Source organism: Orcinus orca, chromosome 14 (assembly GCF_937001465.1).
Source record: "Orcinus orca chromosome 14, mOrcOrc1.1, whole genome shotgun sequence".
NCBI classification, from domain to species: Eukaryota; Metazoa; Chordata; class Mammalia; order Artiodactyla; family Delphinidae; genus Orcinus; species Orcinus orca.
Genome location: NC_064572.1, coordinates 82,605,799 through 82,618,772, shown reverse-complemented (window position 1 = coordinate 82,618,772; position 12,974 = coordinate 82,605,799). Strand labels below are relative to the sequence as shown.

At 49.7% G+C, this 12,974-nt stretch overlaps 1 protein-coding gene across 4 annotated transcripts in view; it reads left to right on the top strand.

The window, feature by feature from the left end:
* CHST15 (carbohydrate sulfotransferase 15) overlaps positions 1-12,974 on the top strand; it is a 99,963-nt gene that overhangs the window by 16,141 nt on the left and 70,848 nt on the right. The window contains exon 1 of one of the 4 annotated variants that reach the window (XM_049696774.1): positions 9,478-11,931. The exons of the other annotated variants lie outside the window; for them this stretch is intronic. The gene's annotated coding sequence lies outside the window, so the exon portion shown is untranslated. Of the gene's footprint in view, positions 1-9,477; positions 11,932-12,974 lie in introns of those variants that run through there. 4 annotated transcript variants of the gene reach the window in all.

Genomic DNA, 12,974 nt, shown 5'->3' with positions numbered 1-12,974 from the left:
CCATTTAAAGGGACTGGAAGAGCGTAAGCTTCAGGTCATAAATTTCACAGGCGGGGCCTCCACTTGAGTGCCTCCGAGATGGCTAGACTCTGGGATGGCTTTGTAATCACATTAGCTTGATAAATTAAAGGTCCCCGTAGTTTTAAAATCGTCAGGCCGAGCTGCATTAGAAAAGATGCTGTTATAGACCAGAGTTATGATAAACAGGCTCATGGAAACTGATTTTGCTAACTTTCCTCTTGGTATAGTATGGAAGATTCTGATTCTGCAGTGACCCTGGAAAGGTCTCTACTTAAACCAATGATGGGAGTAAACCGAGGGTGTAATGCCATTTCCAAGTATTCATTTGTACTTTAGTTGTTACATGTACCAGGAATAAGAGAAGCTCTCTGGATGTGATTTCTCTCTCCGTTTAATCCTGACTGTATTACTCTTTCGGTATCTCCAGAACTGGCTCTATAATTTGCAGGCCTTAGTACAACATGAAAATGTAAGCCCCTTATGAAAAAATTATTAAGAACTTCAAAATGGGGACAGTAGAGCATCAAACAAAGTGTGGGGCCCTTGTGGGCACCGGGCCCTGTGTTACTGCATGGGTTGCAGCCCTTGGAGCTGTCCCTGGGCATCTTGTATCATGCTCATCCTAGACCACCTTGACCTGTAGCAACTTGTGTGAACAGTAGGTTGTAAGCATCAGGAGGACAGGGCTGTGGCCACGTCACCTAGGTGTGCTCTGTGGGCTCTGGCAGGGTTCTTGACCCCTGTACGTGCTTAGGAGAGATTTGCTGAGCTGAATCGGTTCGTGGAGGGGTTGTCCTGGTCTGCTGGTGGGATTTTATGTGGCTTTCTCAGGTTCCATGCATCAGGAATCTGGAAAAATCCACCTTTGGACTCTTCAGCATGGACAGGTACAAGGACCAGAATTCCTACTGTCTGACAGCTCAGCTTGGAGAAGAGTACAAAACCCTTCTAGATTTTGTGTGTGTGCGTGTGTGTGTGTGTGTGTGTGTGTGTGTATAAAGCCAGTGCTTTTTCACTGCAGAATATTAAAGGCTGACAAAATCCAGCACCTCGCAATGGTTAACGTGTGTCTCTGTAACCCTGTGCCTCGGTCCCTAGAGGGCCAGCTCCATCCCATCTTGGCTTTCATCTCTGGTGTCCACTGCTTGGGCTCTGCCCTCCCAGCTGAGTGGAAGGCCTCTGGAGAGGTCCAGGATCTCAGGACCACTGTAGGTCACCCTCGACCTTTCCCAACCCTGGAGAGAGAGCCAGTGTGCAAAGTCGGGGGTGGGAGGGGGCGGACAGCGCATCTTGGCGAGGAAGCAGACTCCAGCGCCTGAAGCATCCCTCCTCTGGAGCAAGTGGCTGCAGGGCTTGGAAGGCCCAGTTCTTCTTTGTGTTAAGTCTTTGTTCTCTCCCGCGTGTGGAGCTGGGACTTGCACAGGCTCAGCGGGTGCCTCTTTCCACTTAGAAGCCGGTGGAGAAGCGGAAAGTGGCATCCAGGGCTGCCTGCCAAAGAGACGGGAGGTTCCAGCAGAGGAGAGCCGGGACTTGCAGGTTTTAAATTGGAACCGGTGATCTTGAATGAGGATTAAAGTTATTTTTTATTGGGGGAGGAGCTTGGGGGTTGCTCTGCTCAGAATTCCTAAGGAAAGCTCTTCAGAGGCACGTCTCGGGGGGAGTTACTGGGGACTGCCACTGGATTCCCCGCCTTTTGTTCTCAGTTTGTACAGAGGTCTCCGGGGGTGTGAGATCAAAGGGAGCCGGGATGCTGTGCTCTCCTTTCATTGTCTCAAGCTGATGGGTCTGAATGGGGCTGTGATGCTTGAAGAAAGAAAGAAACCGTCTTTTATACGTCTCCTGGCTGGGGAGAGACTGCTGGTCAGGAATCCAGTGGTTCTGGAGGCCACAGCTGCCCTTGCTGAGCCCAAGACTGTCTGTGGTACCTGGGTGTCCGGAATCAGGTCCTCCCTTTCAAGGCTACACTCAGCCAGCACTTAACTTACTCAGGAAATGACAAGTTATAGTACCTTGGTGTGCAGACGAAAGCTGGTTTTATTCATTTTCCCTGTGAAGACATCTGAAATCATTGTTTTTATTTTGAAAAGAAAAATAATAGGAAAAAAACCTATAATATTTTTATTACCTGGTGCGGGAGTCTTAGATAACTTAAATAATATGTTGGGTTTAAATTAAGCTATTGGGGAAAAAATCTTGTTGCATAAACCAAAAGAGAGAGAGAGAGAGAGAAACATGAAAAGATGATGTGCGAACAACCTCTCCCCTCTGCAAAACCTCACAAACACCGAAGCGGCTGGGATCTTGTCTGCGGTGTCCACCCACTGTGTCCCGTGCCTAGGCCAGCTGCACTGAGTGGAACCTGTTAATGAATGAATGAATCAGGTGCTGGATCCCTGTTCTGGCCTGCGAGTTGGCCTTCTTGGACAATGTCCTCAAATGGAAGGAAACTGTAAAGATACAAGAAAATAGTACTATCATGTTTGAGACACTGTGGTCAGTGATTAACCCAAGTCAGTCTCCCCTCCAGCCCTGAGGGGTAGATAGAGCTCAGAGAGGTTTGGTAACTTGCCCAGGGTCAACCAGCTGGCAGTGGCTGGGCTGAGATTTGATTCTAGGACTTGCCCCACGGCTGCACACCACTCTTTCTACAGGAGACGTCAAGGAGAGGGAGAAATAAGAGGGATGGACAGCCAAGTGTTGGGAATGCCTTGGTGTCCCCACTCTGAGCCTTAACCCACAGATGGACACAGACAAGGAAATAAACATCGGCTGCTGGGAGCCGGTGGTGGCTAAGACATGCCCGGTCCCTGCCCTCATGGAGCTTGGGTTATATTGGGTGGACGAGGTACAAAAACTGAGTCAAATGATTATTTAATTTCAACTGTGATGGGTGCCAGGGGGAGACGAGGGGGGCAGGGGTGATATGTGAGCGTGCCTGTTGGTGCATTGAGCCAGCGTGACCAGGGAGGCGTCAGAGAGTTCCAGGGAATGATGGAGGAAACTTGGAGGAGAGTGGGGCACCAAGGAAGCTCTGAGCCCAGAGGGGAGGGAGGGAAGGTTCTAGAAGGCCTCCTGGAGGGGCAGAGTCCGTGATGTTGGGTGAGTGACAGGGGTGGTCGTGGTGAGCTCGAGGCACATGCATCCCAGGGAGGTGCCAGGACCTGGGGTTCTTCCTCTTCAAGGTTCAGAATGTGGGGACTTCCCTGGCTGCCCAGTGTTAGGGCTCCATGCTTCCACTGCACGGGGCATGGCTTTGATCCCTGGTCAGGGAACTAAGATCCCACAGCCGCGCAGTGCAGCTAAAAAAAAAAAAAAAGTTGAGAATGTGGTGGGCTTCTGGTTCCTGGGCACTAGATTGATTCCAACCCTCCCCAGGCTCAAAGAGCGAGTTCCCTTCCCTGGGGGCCCAGCAGGAAAGCTTGGGTTTGCTGTTGATCTAGCAGCTTCTGCCCCAGGAAGTCCTCTATGGAAAGTGGCAAAAAGAATACATAAGAGACAGCCCTTTTAAGCCCGCACTTTAGACCTCACGCCTGCTGGGGTGTACCCGGCCTGCAGGTGGCGGCCAAGCTGAGCTGGCCGCGAGCTGAGCTGGCGCGTGACGTGGCCCGGAAGGACCGGGGTTTGTCGGCCTCCTTGCCAAGTCCACCCTGGATGGAGCCCTTTAAGACCCTGGAAACCCTTCGAACCTGGGAACTGGAGGTCATTATCCTCTGGACTGTGAGCTGGGTCGTAAAATCAGCCCTGAGTGGCTATGAGCGGAGGTGACTTTGGTTTGGTGCCTCTGAAAGGAGAAGGGGGTCAATCTGATGGGAGGACGTTGCCCTTTGCAAGGCCAGAGAGCTGGATTGCACACAGGTGGGCGCCTTCACGCCCGCGTCAACTTGCCTGCGTGCCCTTTGCTTCTTTCTTGGCTTCTTATTGGGGCAGAAACCTACCACCGCCCATTCTAACTCTCTTTTCTTTATGAACGTTTTCCCCCCATGGTGTGTAACAGACCTAATTAGAGAGCACCTACCAAATGCTTACAGCTCGATGCATTTGCATAAACAGAACCCACCTGTGCAACCGGCACCTTGGTCAAGTGTGTCAACAGCACCCCAGAAGCCCCCAGTCGGGGGAGATCACCTTCCTGATCCCCACGGCCTCTGCTGGTTTCGCCTGTTCTTTGTACTTTATATAAACGGAACAATGTGGAATGTTCTCTTTTGTGTCCAGTTTCTTGCACTCAGTACTACGTTTGTGAGATTCTTTCCTGGTATTGCGTGTGGCTTTAGTCTGGCCTTACAGCGGGGGCTCTGAGCATCCTAACTCTAGTACATGCCTTTGATCAGCGTTGGGATCGTTTCTGTTGGGCACATACCTAGGAGCAGAATTGCTGGTCTTTGGGAATCAGTGTGCTCAGCGTCAGTAGATGTGGCTAGTTTTCCAAGCTGGTGTATCAGATACGATTCCCACCAGCAGTATGTGAGTCTCCTGAAAGATGAAATAAGAGCCTGGAAAAAACATGCCGTGGGACTGACTCCCGTTTCCCCCCTGCTCCCCGCTCCAAAAAACCCCGGGGGATAACTGCTGATTATTCCTCAGGTTTGCATTGAATGGATAAACTGGGAACTGAGTAGAGAATCCCTACGATGCCCTAGAGAGATGTCCATCCCTACTGGGGTTCTGCACCCCATGGCCATGTTTCACTTGGAGCCAGTCTTTGTTCCTGAACGTGGGAATGGGGATTTGTTGGTGTCTGGGAAGAGCCCAGAATCCAGCATTTAGTCACTGCCCTTTGGGGTGTCTGCTTGCATTGAAGTAGAGCCTGCAGGCTGATCTTTGAGATGAAAGTGGCTGGCCTGGGGTTCCTCCCTCCTGGAGCAGGGGAAGGGGGAAGGGGCTACCACCACTCAGAAAGATTTTATTTGCAAATCAATCCAGTCCCAGAACCAACTGGTTCTGCACACTCCCTCCTTTTGTGTAGCCTGACCGGCCAGATTTTCCCACCCCACGTTCAAGGTGGGGAAAGAGCTTTTCCTTCCCCCAAGGCTGACGTTCAGGCTGACTGGGGCTCCAGAGCAGTGAGAAGAGGCAGCTGACATTTCCTGAGCGTCCCTGTGTGTTGACAAGAGCTATGGGCACAGGCATGTTGGTGTCCCTGATACGCACAGGAAACTCAAGGAGAAAAGACTCTGTCCCTGAGTGCAGGGCCAGCCCTGGCTGAGTTCCAAGGTGCATGGGCTGCCCTGGCTCCATCAGATTCCCGACTCACACAGTGGCTGTGGCTGGATAAGGGAGTATTGGAAAGAAGGAAAATCTGTGGCCATTGGCTTGAGGCTTAAAAGTCACCTGGGGTGATTGCCCACCTACCTCCCCCTGCCTGCAGTAGATTCTGAAGATCTGGGGCAGGGGTGGAAGCTGTGTTGTTTTGGGTTTTTTTTTAAACATCTTAATTGGAGTATAATTGCTTTACAATGGTGTGTTAGTTTCTGCTTTATAGCAAAGTGAACCAGCTGTACATATACATATGTCCCCATGTCTCCTCCCTCTTGCAGAAGCTGTGTTTTATCTAGTACCCTAGGAGTCTTACATCAATTTTGGGAAACAGCGATTTCCCAGTGCCTTTTGTTGGGAGGCCAGGTAAGGAGAGGAATGAAGGAAGTAAGAAACAGACCTCACCCTCAAGAAGCTGCCCGTCCTGAGCATTAGAAATTTCTGGCACAGTGGAGAAACTCTGTATCCATGCTGCCTGGGCTGGTAACATGAGCCACATGTGGCCAGTGGGCACTTGAAATGTGACTAATTTCGATTCCACCGAGGAACCGAAATTTTGAATTGCATTTACTTTTAGTTAATTTAAATTTAAAAACATATACGCAGTTCAGTTATTGGAAGACTTTTAAGAATGTTTGGAGCATCTTGGGCATGTACCTCTCCATTTTCAACTGTAAATTTTATAAAATCTGTATACAGGTCAAGTACTTCCAATGAAAATTTAGCATCCAAGTTGAGATGTGCTATAAGGAGAAAGTACAGGACTTCCCTGGTGGCACAGTGGTTAAGAATCCACCTGTCAATTCAGGGGACACGGGTTCAAGCCCTGGTCCGGGAAGTTCCCACATGCCGCGGAGCAACTAAGCCCGTGCGCCACAACTACCGAGCCTGTGCTCTAGAGCCCACAAGCCCCAACTACTGAGCCGGCATGCCACAACTACTGAAGCCACCACAATGAGAAGCCTGCACACTGCGACGAAGAGTAACCCTCGCTCGGTGCAACTAGAGAAAGCCCGTGTGCAGCAACGAAGACCCAACACAGCCAAAAATAAATAAATAAATAAACAGATAGATAAATAAAAAAAGAAAGTACACACCGCAGTTTGAAGACTTAGCGTGAAAAAAAATAATGTAAGCTGCATAGCACAGGGAGATCAGCTCAGTGCTTTGTGTCCACCTAGAGAGGTGGAATGGGGAGGGTGGGAGGGAGACGCAAGAGGGAGGAGATATGGGGATATAGGTATATGTATAGCTGATTCACTTCGTTACACAGCAGAAACTAACACACCATCATAAAGCAATTATACTCCAATAAAGATGTTAAAAAATAATGTAAAGTACATCATTAATAACTGTTATACTGTATACACGTTGAAATGATAATATTTTGGATATATTGGGTTGAATAAAATATATGGAAATGAACTTCATATGGAACCTTTACACTCGGGTGTGAGGCTCATGTTCTCTTTCTTGGGCACCGCTGCTCTGGGCATTCTCCCCTTCCCTCCTGGGATTTGAGCCAGAGGGCCAGGGAACAGGAGAAGATGAGCGACGCCCCTCCTGTCCCCCCACTGTTTCGCTCATCTGGGTGTGGGGTTTCGGGTTGATTACACCCCTGGCCTCAAGGGTGCCTTGTCCAGCAAGAGGGGGAGCTGTCCGGGGGCTCTGTCCTTCCTGCCGCTTCTCTCTGGTGGTGCCTTTAGAAGTGAGCATCTGCTCTGGTGCTCCTGACTAGGAAGAAAGTCTTAGCACATGAATGAGCCCACCTGCAGTGCCGTCACGCGTGGATGGGCCACGACCAGCCACCAGCCAAGCTGAGAAGTTTGCCTTGACTTTTATTTATTTATTTATTTATTTATTTTTTGTGGTACGCGGGCCTCTCACTGCCGTGGCCTCTCCCATTGCGGAGCACAGGCTTCGGACGCGCAGGCTCAGCGGCCATGGCTCACGGGCCCAGCCGCTCTGCGGCATGCGGGATCCTCCCAGACTGGGGCACGAACCCACGTCCCCTGCATCAGCAGGCGGACCCCCAACCACTGCGCCACCAGGGAAGCCCTGCCTTGACTTTTAAATTAAATTTAACCTAAATCTCTACTCCAACGGGATGGAGAGCCCCTCCAAACTCTAAGCTACAGAAATGTGGTCCAGAAAGTGAATCCGATTTCATTTCTGCCTCCCTCCTCGCCCCACCCCCATTTCTGGGGGACAGTGGGAGTTCCCGGAGGGAGTCCCGTGGAAGTGTGGCGGGTGGTGATGCGGAGATGAGCACATTATTCTGTCAGCAGCTCGTATTCGCCCCTGGAACTCAGCCCATCTGACATTTGTCTTCTTCGTGGGATTCCAGATGCTTCTACCACTGGCCTGCAGGCTCCGCTGGGCATGGCCTTGTTCAGTTCACTGCCGTGTCCCTGGCTCTGCACTGGGGCCCGGCACATAGTAGGGGTTGAATGAACTTTGTTGACTGGGTTAACTTGGACCGTACTGTCTTCATCTGAGGGTCAAATATGGTCTTTAGGGGGGGCTTCCCTGGTGGCTCAGTGGTTGAGAGTCCGCCTGCCGGTGCAGGGGACACGGGTTCGTGCCCCGGTCCGGGAAGATCCCACATGCCACGGAGCAGCTGGGCCCATGAGCCACGGCCGCTGGGCCTGCGCGTCCGGAGCCTGTGCTTCACAACGGGAGAGGCCACAACAGTGAGAGGCCCGCGTACCGCAAAAAAAAGAAAAAAAAATATGGTCTTTAGGGGTCAGGGGATTGGAGTGTACCTCAGTGGGTGGGTGCGGGATGTGGAGGTGGTTAGGAACTTTGGGTCTACCTTGTGTTTAGTCTAAAACTCCAAGTGCAGGGTCTTCTTCTCTTTTAAAAACTGTTTATTGGTTGACATCATAACTTTTATGCAGAGAAAAGAGAACTCTCCCTGTCTGTACAGACCTCTCCTTTCTAGCAAGCCCTCCCTCCACCGTGGTCTGCCATTTGCTCTGACAGCACCCTGGGTGACACCAGTATTTTCATGTGGTCCCCGGAAACAGGTGGGGCCACGTGGCCAGAGTCCAACGGCTGACGGGGGGACAGCCGGAGCTTAGATGCGGGGAACGCCCATCTTGGGGTGACTTCTTCATAATTGTTATAGCCCACACTTAATGCGACCTCATGCATAAATCCTGGTTGATCAGACCCTAGGGAAACAGGAAATGTCAAAGTCAAGACCGAGAGAGAGAAATCTGTGCCCCTCAGCGGGGAGGATGGGGTCTGGTTAGGCAGGGATGAGCTGGTGGGCTGGGGAGGGCCTCAGGCTGGCCTCTGTGCTCAGGTGTCCCTTGGTGGGAGCTCGTGCCAGGACGCTGGTCTTGGTGTATTGGTCGTCTGCTCTGCCTCACGTGTTCAAAGGCAGTGACTCAAATTTCTACAACCTGAAGCCGTAAACTCATGAGTTGTGCGGTCCTGTTGGTCTCTGGGGAAATACCCGGCTCCCCCGCCCTCTCAGCCCCCCCGCCCCTGGCCGCAGGTCCTGCACCCTGCTTGTTTGCGTTTCTCCTTCCATCACAGTGTGAGGTGGGGCACCCTTCAGCTTGCCAGAGACTCCCCCGCCCAACTCCCGAGGACCAGCCCTCGTGACTCCTGCAAGGTCACACCCTCTGCACCACAGATGGTGTCTGAAGACTGCAGGGATGAACTTGAACTTCACAAGACTGTTGCATTTCTTGGCTGTATTTATGGTTTGTGTGGCCTTGATTTGTGCTAGAGCTAAACTTGCAGGATTCAGTTGAACCCAGTTCTCCATGTATGTAGGAGTACTATGGGATGTGGGGAAGCAAGTGAAGTGTTGGTTTGGGGAGTTTGCACCTTCGCCCCGGGGAGCCCGAATTTCAGACTCACTGCCTCCATGGGAGGGGCCTGTGGGGCACGATGCTGAGCTGGATGCAGGGACAAGGGACATCTTCTCACCACTGAGAGGCAGAGTCCCCACCCTGACTGGTCGTGTCTACTCACATCTGCCCGCGGCTCAGCCCAGAGAGGGACGTGTTCAGACACTTTCTTCCTAGCTTGCATTATCTCCTTGCTCTGCCATCCTTGTGGGCTTGGGGCCCCAAATACCATCAGACCTAACATTTAAAATAAAAACGATCCTGTTTTTATTGTTTGAATTTATGTTTCTTATTAGAATGGAATTGAATTTATGTTTCTTATTAAATGGAATTTATGTTTCTTGCAAATGCTTTGCAGTTATTCACAAGGTAAGGTCTTTTTAAAAGAATAACTGTTTTCTCTTTCTGATTTTTTTTTTTTTGTCTTTAAGAGTAAGGCTATCAAGGCAGGTGATATGAAAGCAGAAGTTTTAGTAAAAGCGAAGCAATTCTTTTTCAACAGGCTTAGCAGACATTAAAATGTATGTGCTTTGATCTTCTTTTTCTAGATTAGAATATGAAGGATCAGTTGTTGCAACAGACAACAAAGTAACTCGTTTCTGATACCTTTCAGCGAGCTGGCATTCTAGAAGAGGCCAGCATGAAACATGCAACTGTGTGACACAGACCAGACCAAAGACATACCGACATGTTCACTAAACACAGACCCTCAAAGCCGCTGGTAATAGGAATAATAGTGAGCACCTACGGGGTAGCAGGCTTCCTGCTCAGCGCTTTCCATGAATCATCGCAGCCCTTCCCACAGTTCTGTTAGGCTAGACATTATCATCGTCATCCTGTTTTATCAGCTGGGGAACTGGAGTGTGCTTGGGGTCAGGCCGTGGAGCCGGGATGAGGACCCTGGCCGCCTGGATGCCCCCCCTGCTCGTAGCCACCAGCCTGCTCCCCAGGAACTGCTCACGAGTGGCAACTAGCCTCCAACACCGCCTGGGCTCTGCCTCTGACCCCCAGGGAAGGTGAGGTCTGGAGGCAGCTATTCCTGGAATTAGCCATATGCTCATTTTTTGGCCTCAGTTATTTCACTAATTGAGGCAAAGGTTCTGGGAGTTTTGACGTTAAGTAACTGGATAATTGCCTCCATACGTCATTTTCATTTTACATGTTTGGACACAACCTTTTATGAAATTTGAAAACCCAGCTCTACTTGGGGAAATGATATTGCCTTATATTTCTAACTTTGTTTGTCCAAAGTAGTTGGTGGGTTAGGCTTCCAGTTATAAGTTTAATTGCCCAACACATAACCTCCTGCAAATGCCCTGTTTGTTAAAAGTCAACTTGCTTTGGGGCAGGTTCCCTGACCTTTCCTTACCTGGGAAATGAAGACTTTTAAAAAGATGATCTCTCAGGGGCCTGGCTTTGGTTCTGAGGTTCTGTTCTGGTGGCTTCTATGCCTAACTGGATGGCAGGTCTTAAGAGGGCAGGAGGGAAGTCTGCCCTTTCTTTCATCCCTCCTCAAGGCCCAGCACTGATGACTGAACAGATGGGTCAGGACAAGTCCGAAGATGCCAGTGGTTTCACTGAATGATGTGAATGTAAATTACCGGCCAGAAATATCCAAAGAAGATAAATATCTAAGAGCTTCACGCTACCTTTGACATTTTTTCCCTAATTTCTTCTTTGAGATCCCCAAAGAGAATTTTAAAAAGACTTCAAGAATGCTGCTTGCAAGAGTCCTGACACATGATCGTATCCCCGGAATAAGTGCAGAACGTGACGTGTGGGGTGCTGTTGTCACATCACTGGGGAGTGGGGTCTGCATACCCACTGATGCTTTGAGAAGCCCAGCCAGTTACTCTGGGATGTGCAGACAGCTCCTCTGCTCTGGCTACAAGCCACCTTTTGGGTCAGATCTGAGTGAGAGTGGGGATGAATGGGGCAAGAGGAGGTTGAACCCCTGGTACGTGCTCACACAATCCTGCTGTCACCAAAAGGCCCTGCCTGGTCCCAGAAAACTGTGAGGGGACCAGAAGGGGACCCGGGAGCAGCAGCCCTGAGAAGGAGCTGCCACTGTGTCGACCCACCCCTCTGGGAGGGAGGTGATTGGCATCCAGGTAGGCCTGCCCCCTCCTCCCCAAGTTGAAATGCCTCCATCTCCTTTCCATTGTAAAGTGAATGCTACTGGCCATGCATAGGGAAAAGCATCTTTGGAGTCTGTTCATAATCATTCATTTCTGCTCAAGGTTTTCTGCAAAAAAGGGTGTGAAAACCTCAGATGAACTGAGTTAACCAAAGACGGTCCAGCAATGTTATAAACTGTTTTGTCATCAGAAAGTGAAAATAATCCCAGGGTAAGAACATTCAGAAAAAAAAAAGTCAGCCCAGATTGCTTTGTGAGAACGTAAACTTGTTTCTTGCAGCCAATTTCATAGGAGGAGGAGTGGGTGAGGGCTGGAAACAGAGGCAGAAGCAGTGACAGACCTATTGAGGGTTCACTAAAGAGGCTCCGGAAGCGTCCGTCCTAACCTGCTGGAACAGAACTGGTTGACACTTAAACTTTTCCAGCCCTGGAACTCTGTAATGCCATGAATAATTATTTTAACCTAAAAATCTGGTTTCTCCCACCCATAAAAACCAGCAAATCCTTCAAGTTAATGAAGAACTCATTTAATTACATAGTAATTGGTATTTTTATCTCTTTTAAATATAGATGGGGGGAAAGTACCTGAGGAGACAAAAAAAAAAAAAAAAAAAGAAAGAAAAAGAGAAGGAAAAAAAAGAAGGGAGAAAGGTAATTTGGATTTTTAGTCGATTCTGAGTACTTGATGTTTTTGAAACATTTCCAGATTTCCTTTACAGGAAAGGAATGAAAATGATCCAAAAGGAGGAGGGAATTTTTTTTTTTTTTTTCCTTTTGTTCTGAGCTCAGTCCTGGGGTTTTGTGGCATGTGCTGAGAAGCTGGGTAGACTGAGCGCGTTCAGAAATTTGCCCGAAGGGGTTGTAAGAACTGAAAATGAGTAAAAACAAAACAAAGTGGAAAAAAAAAAAAAGGAAAAAACACAAAACATCCTGCCACAGATAAGAATCATGTAATTTGCTAAGACATAGCATTTTGATGTTTTCTTGTGGATGAAAGCTAATTTAGAAAGGCAGGGAGGTACACTTGTGGTTTGGGGGAGTGAGATCCAGTCCCGGGCCCTTGGAGGCCCTTGCTTCTGCTCTAGCAGAACCGGGGGCGGGTGGAGGCAGCTCTGTGGGTGTCAGAGCCCGGGGCCAGCCCACCAGACAGTCCCACCATGGAAACCAGTGCCAGCTGCAGGCTCGAGAGATACCAGGAAATGGGTTTTCAGTGCCATAGGGACTAATTCTAGAGAGGCAGACTTCAAAAACCTGCAGAATTTAAAGTCCTATTTTGAACATGACCGCCCCCCCCTTCCCATCATTGGGAATTCTCTGTTTATGACTGTGCTATATTTGTGTAAGTGTTACCTGTTTCCTGCCTGCCTTTCTAATTTCCTTTTTTAGGAAATATTTATTAAAGTCAACAGAAGAGACACTCTTGCCTTCATGGAGCTTATAGCCCTGTGGTCAAGGCAGATATCAGCCCAGTAAGCACACAAGAAGATGAGAAGTAGAAGGGGTTTGGCGGTTGAGGGCAGGGGCTGACTTGGTCTGGGGGCTGGGAAGGGGGGAGCTTGACTGACATCGGAACGGGGAGCGGGAGTTCATAGGTCAAGCAGACCAGTGTTGGTGGTGATGGTGGCCATCCAGGGAGGCTGGGGGATGCAGATGGAGACAGACAGAAACAGAGGCGGTGGGATAACAATAGCCGG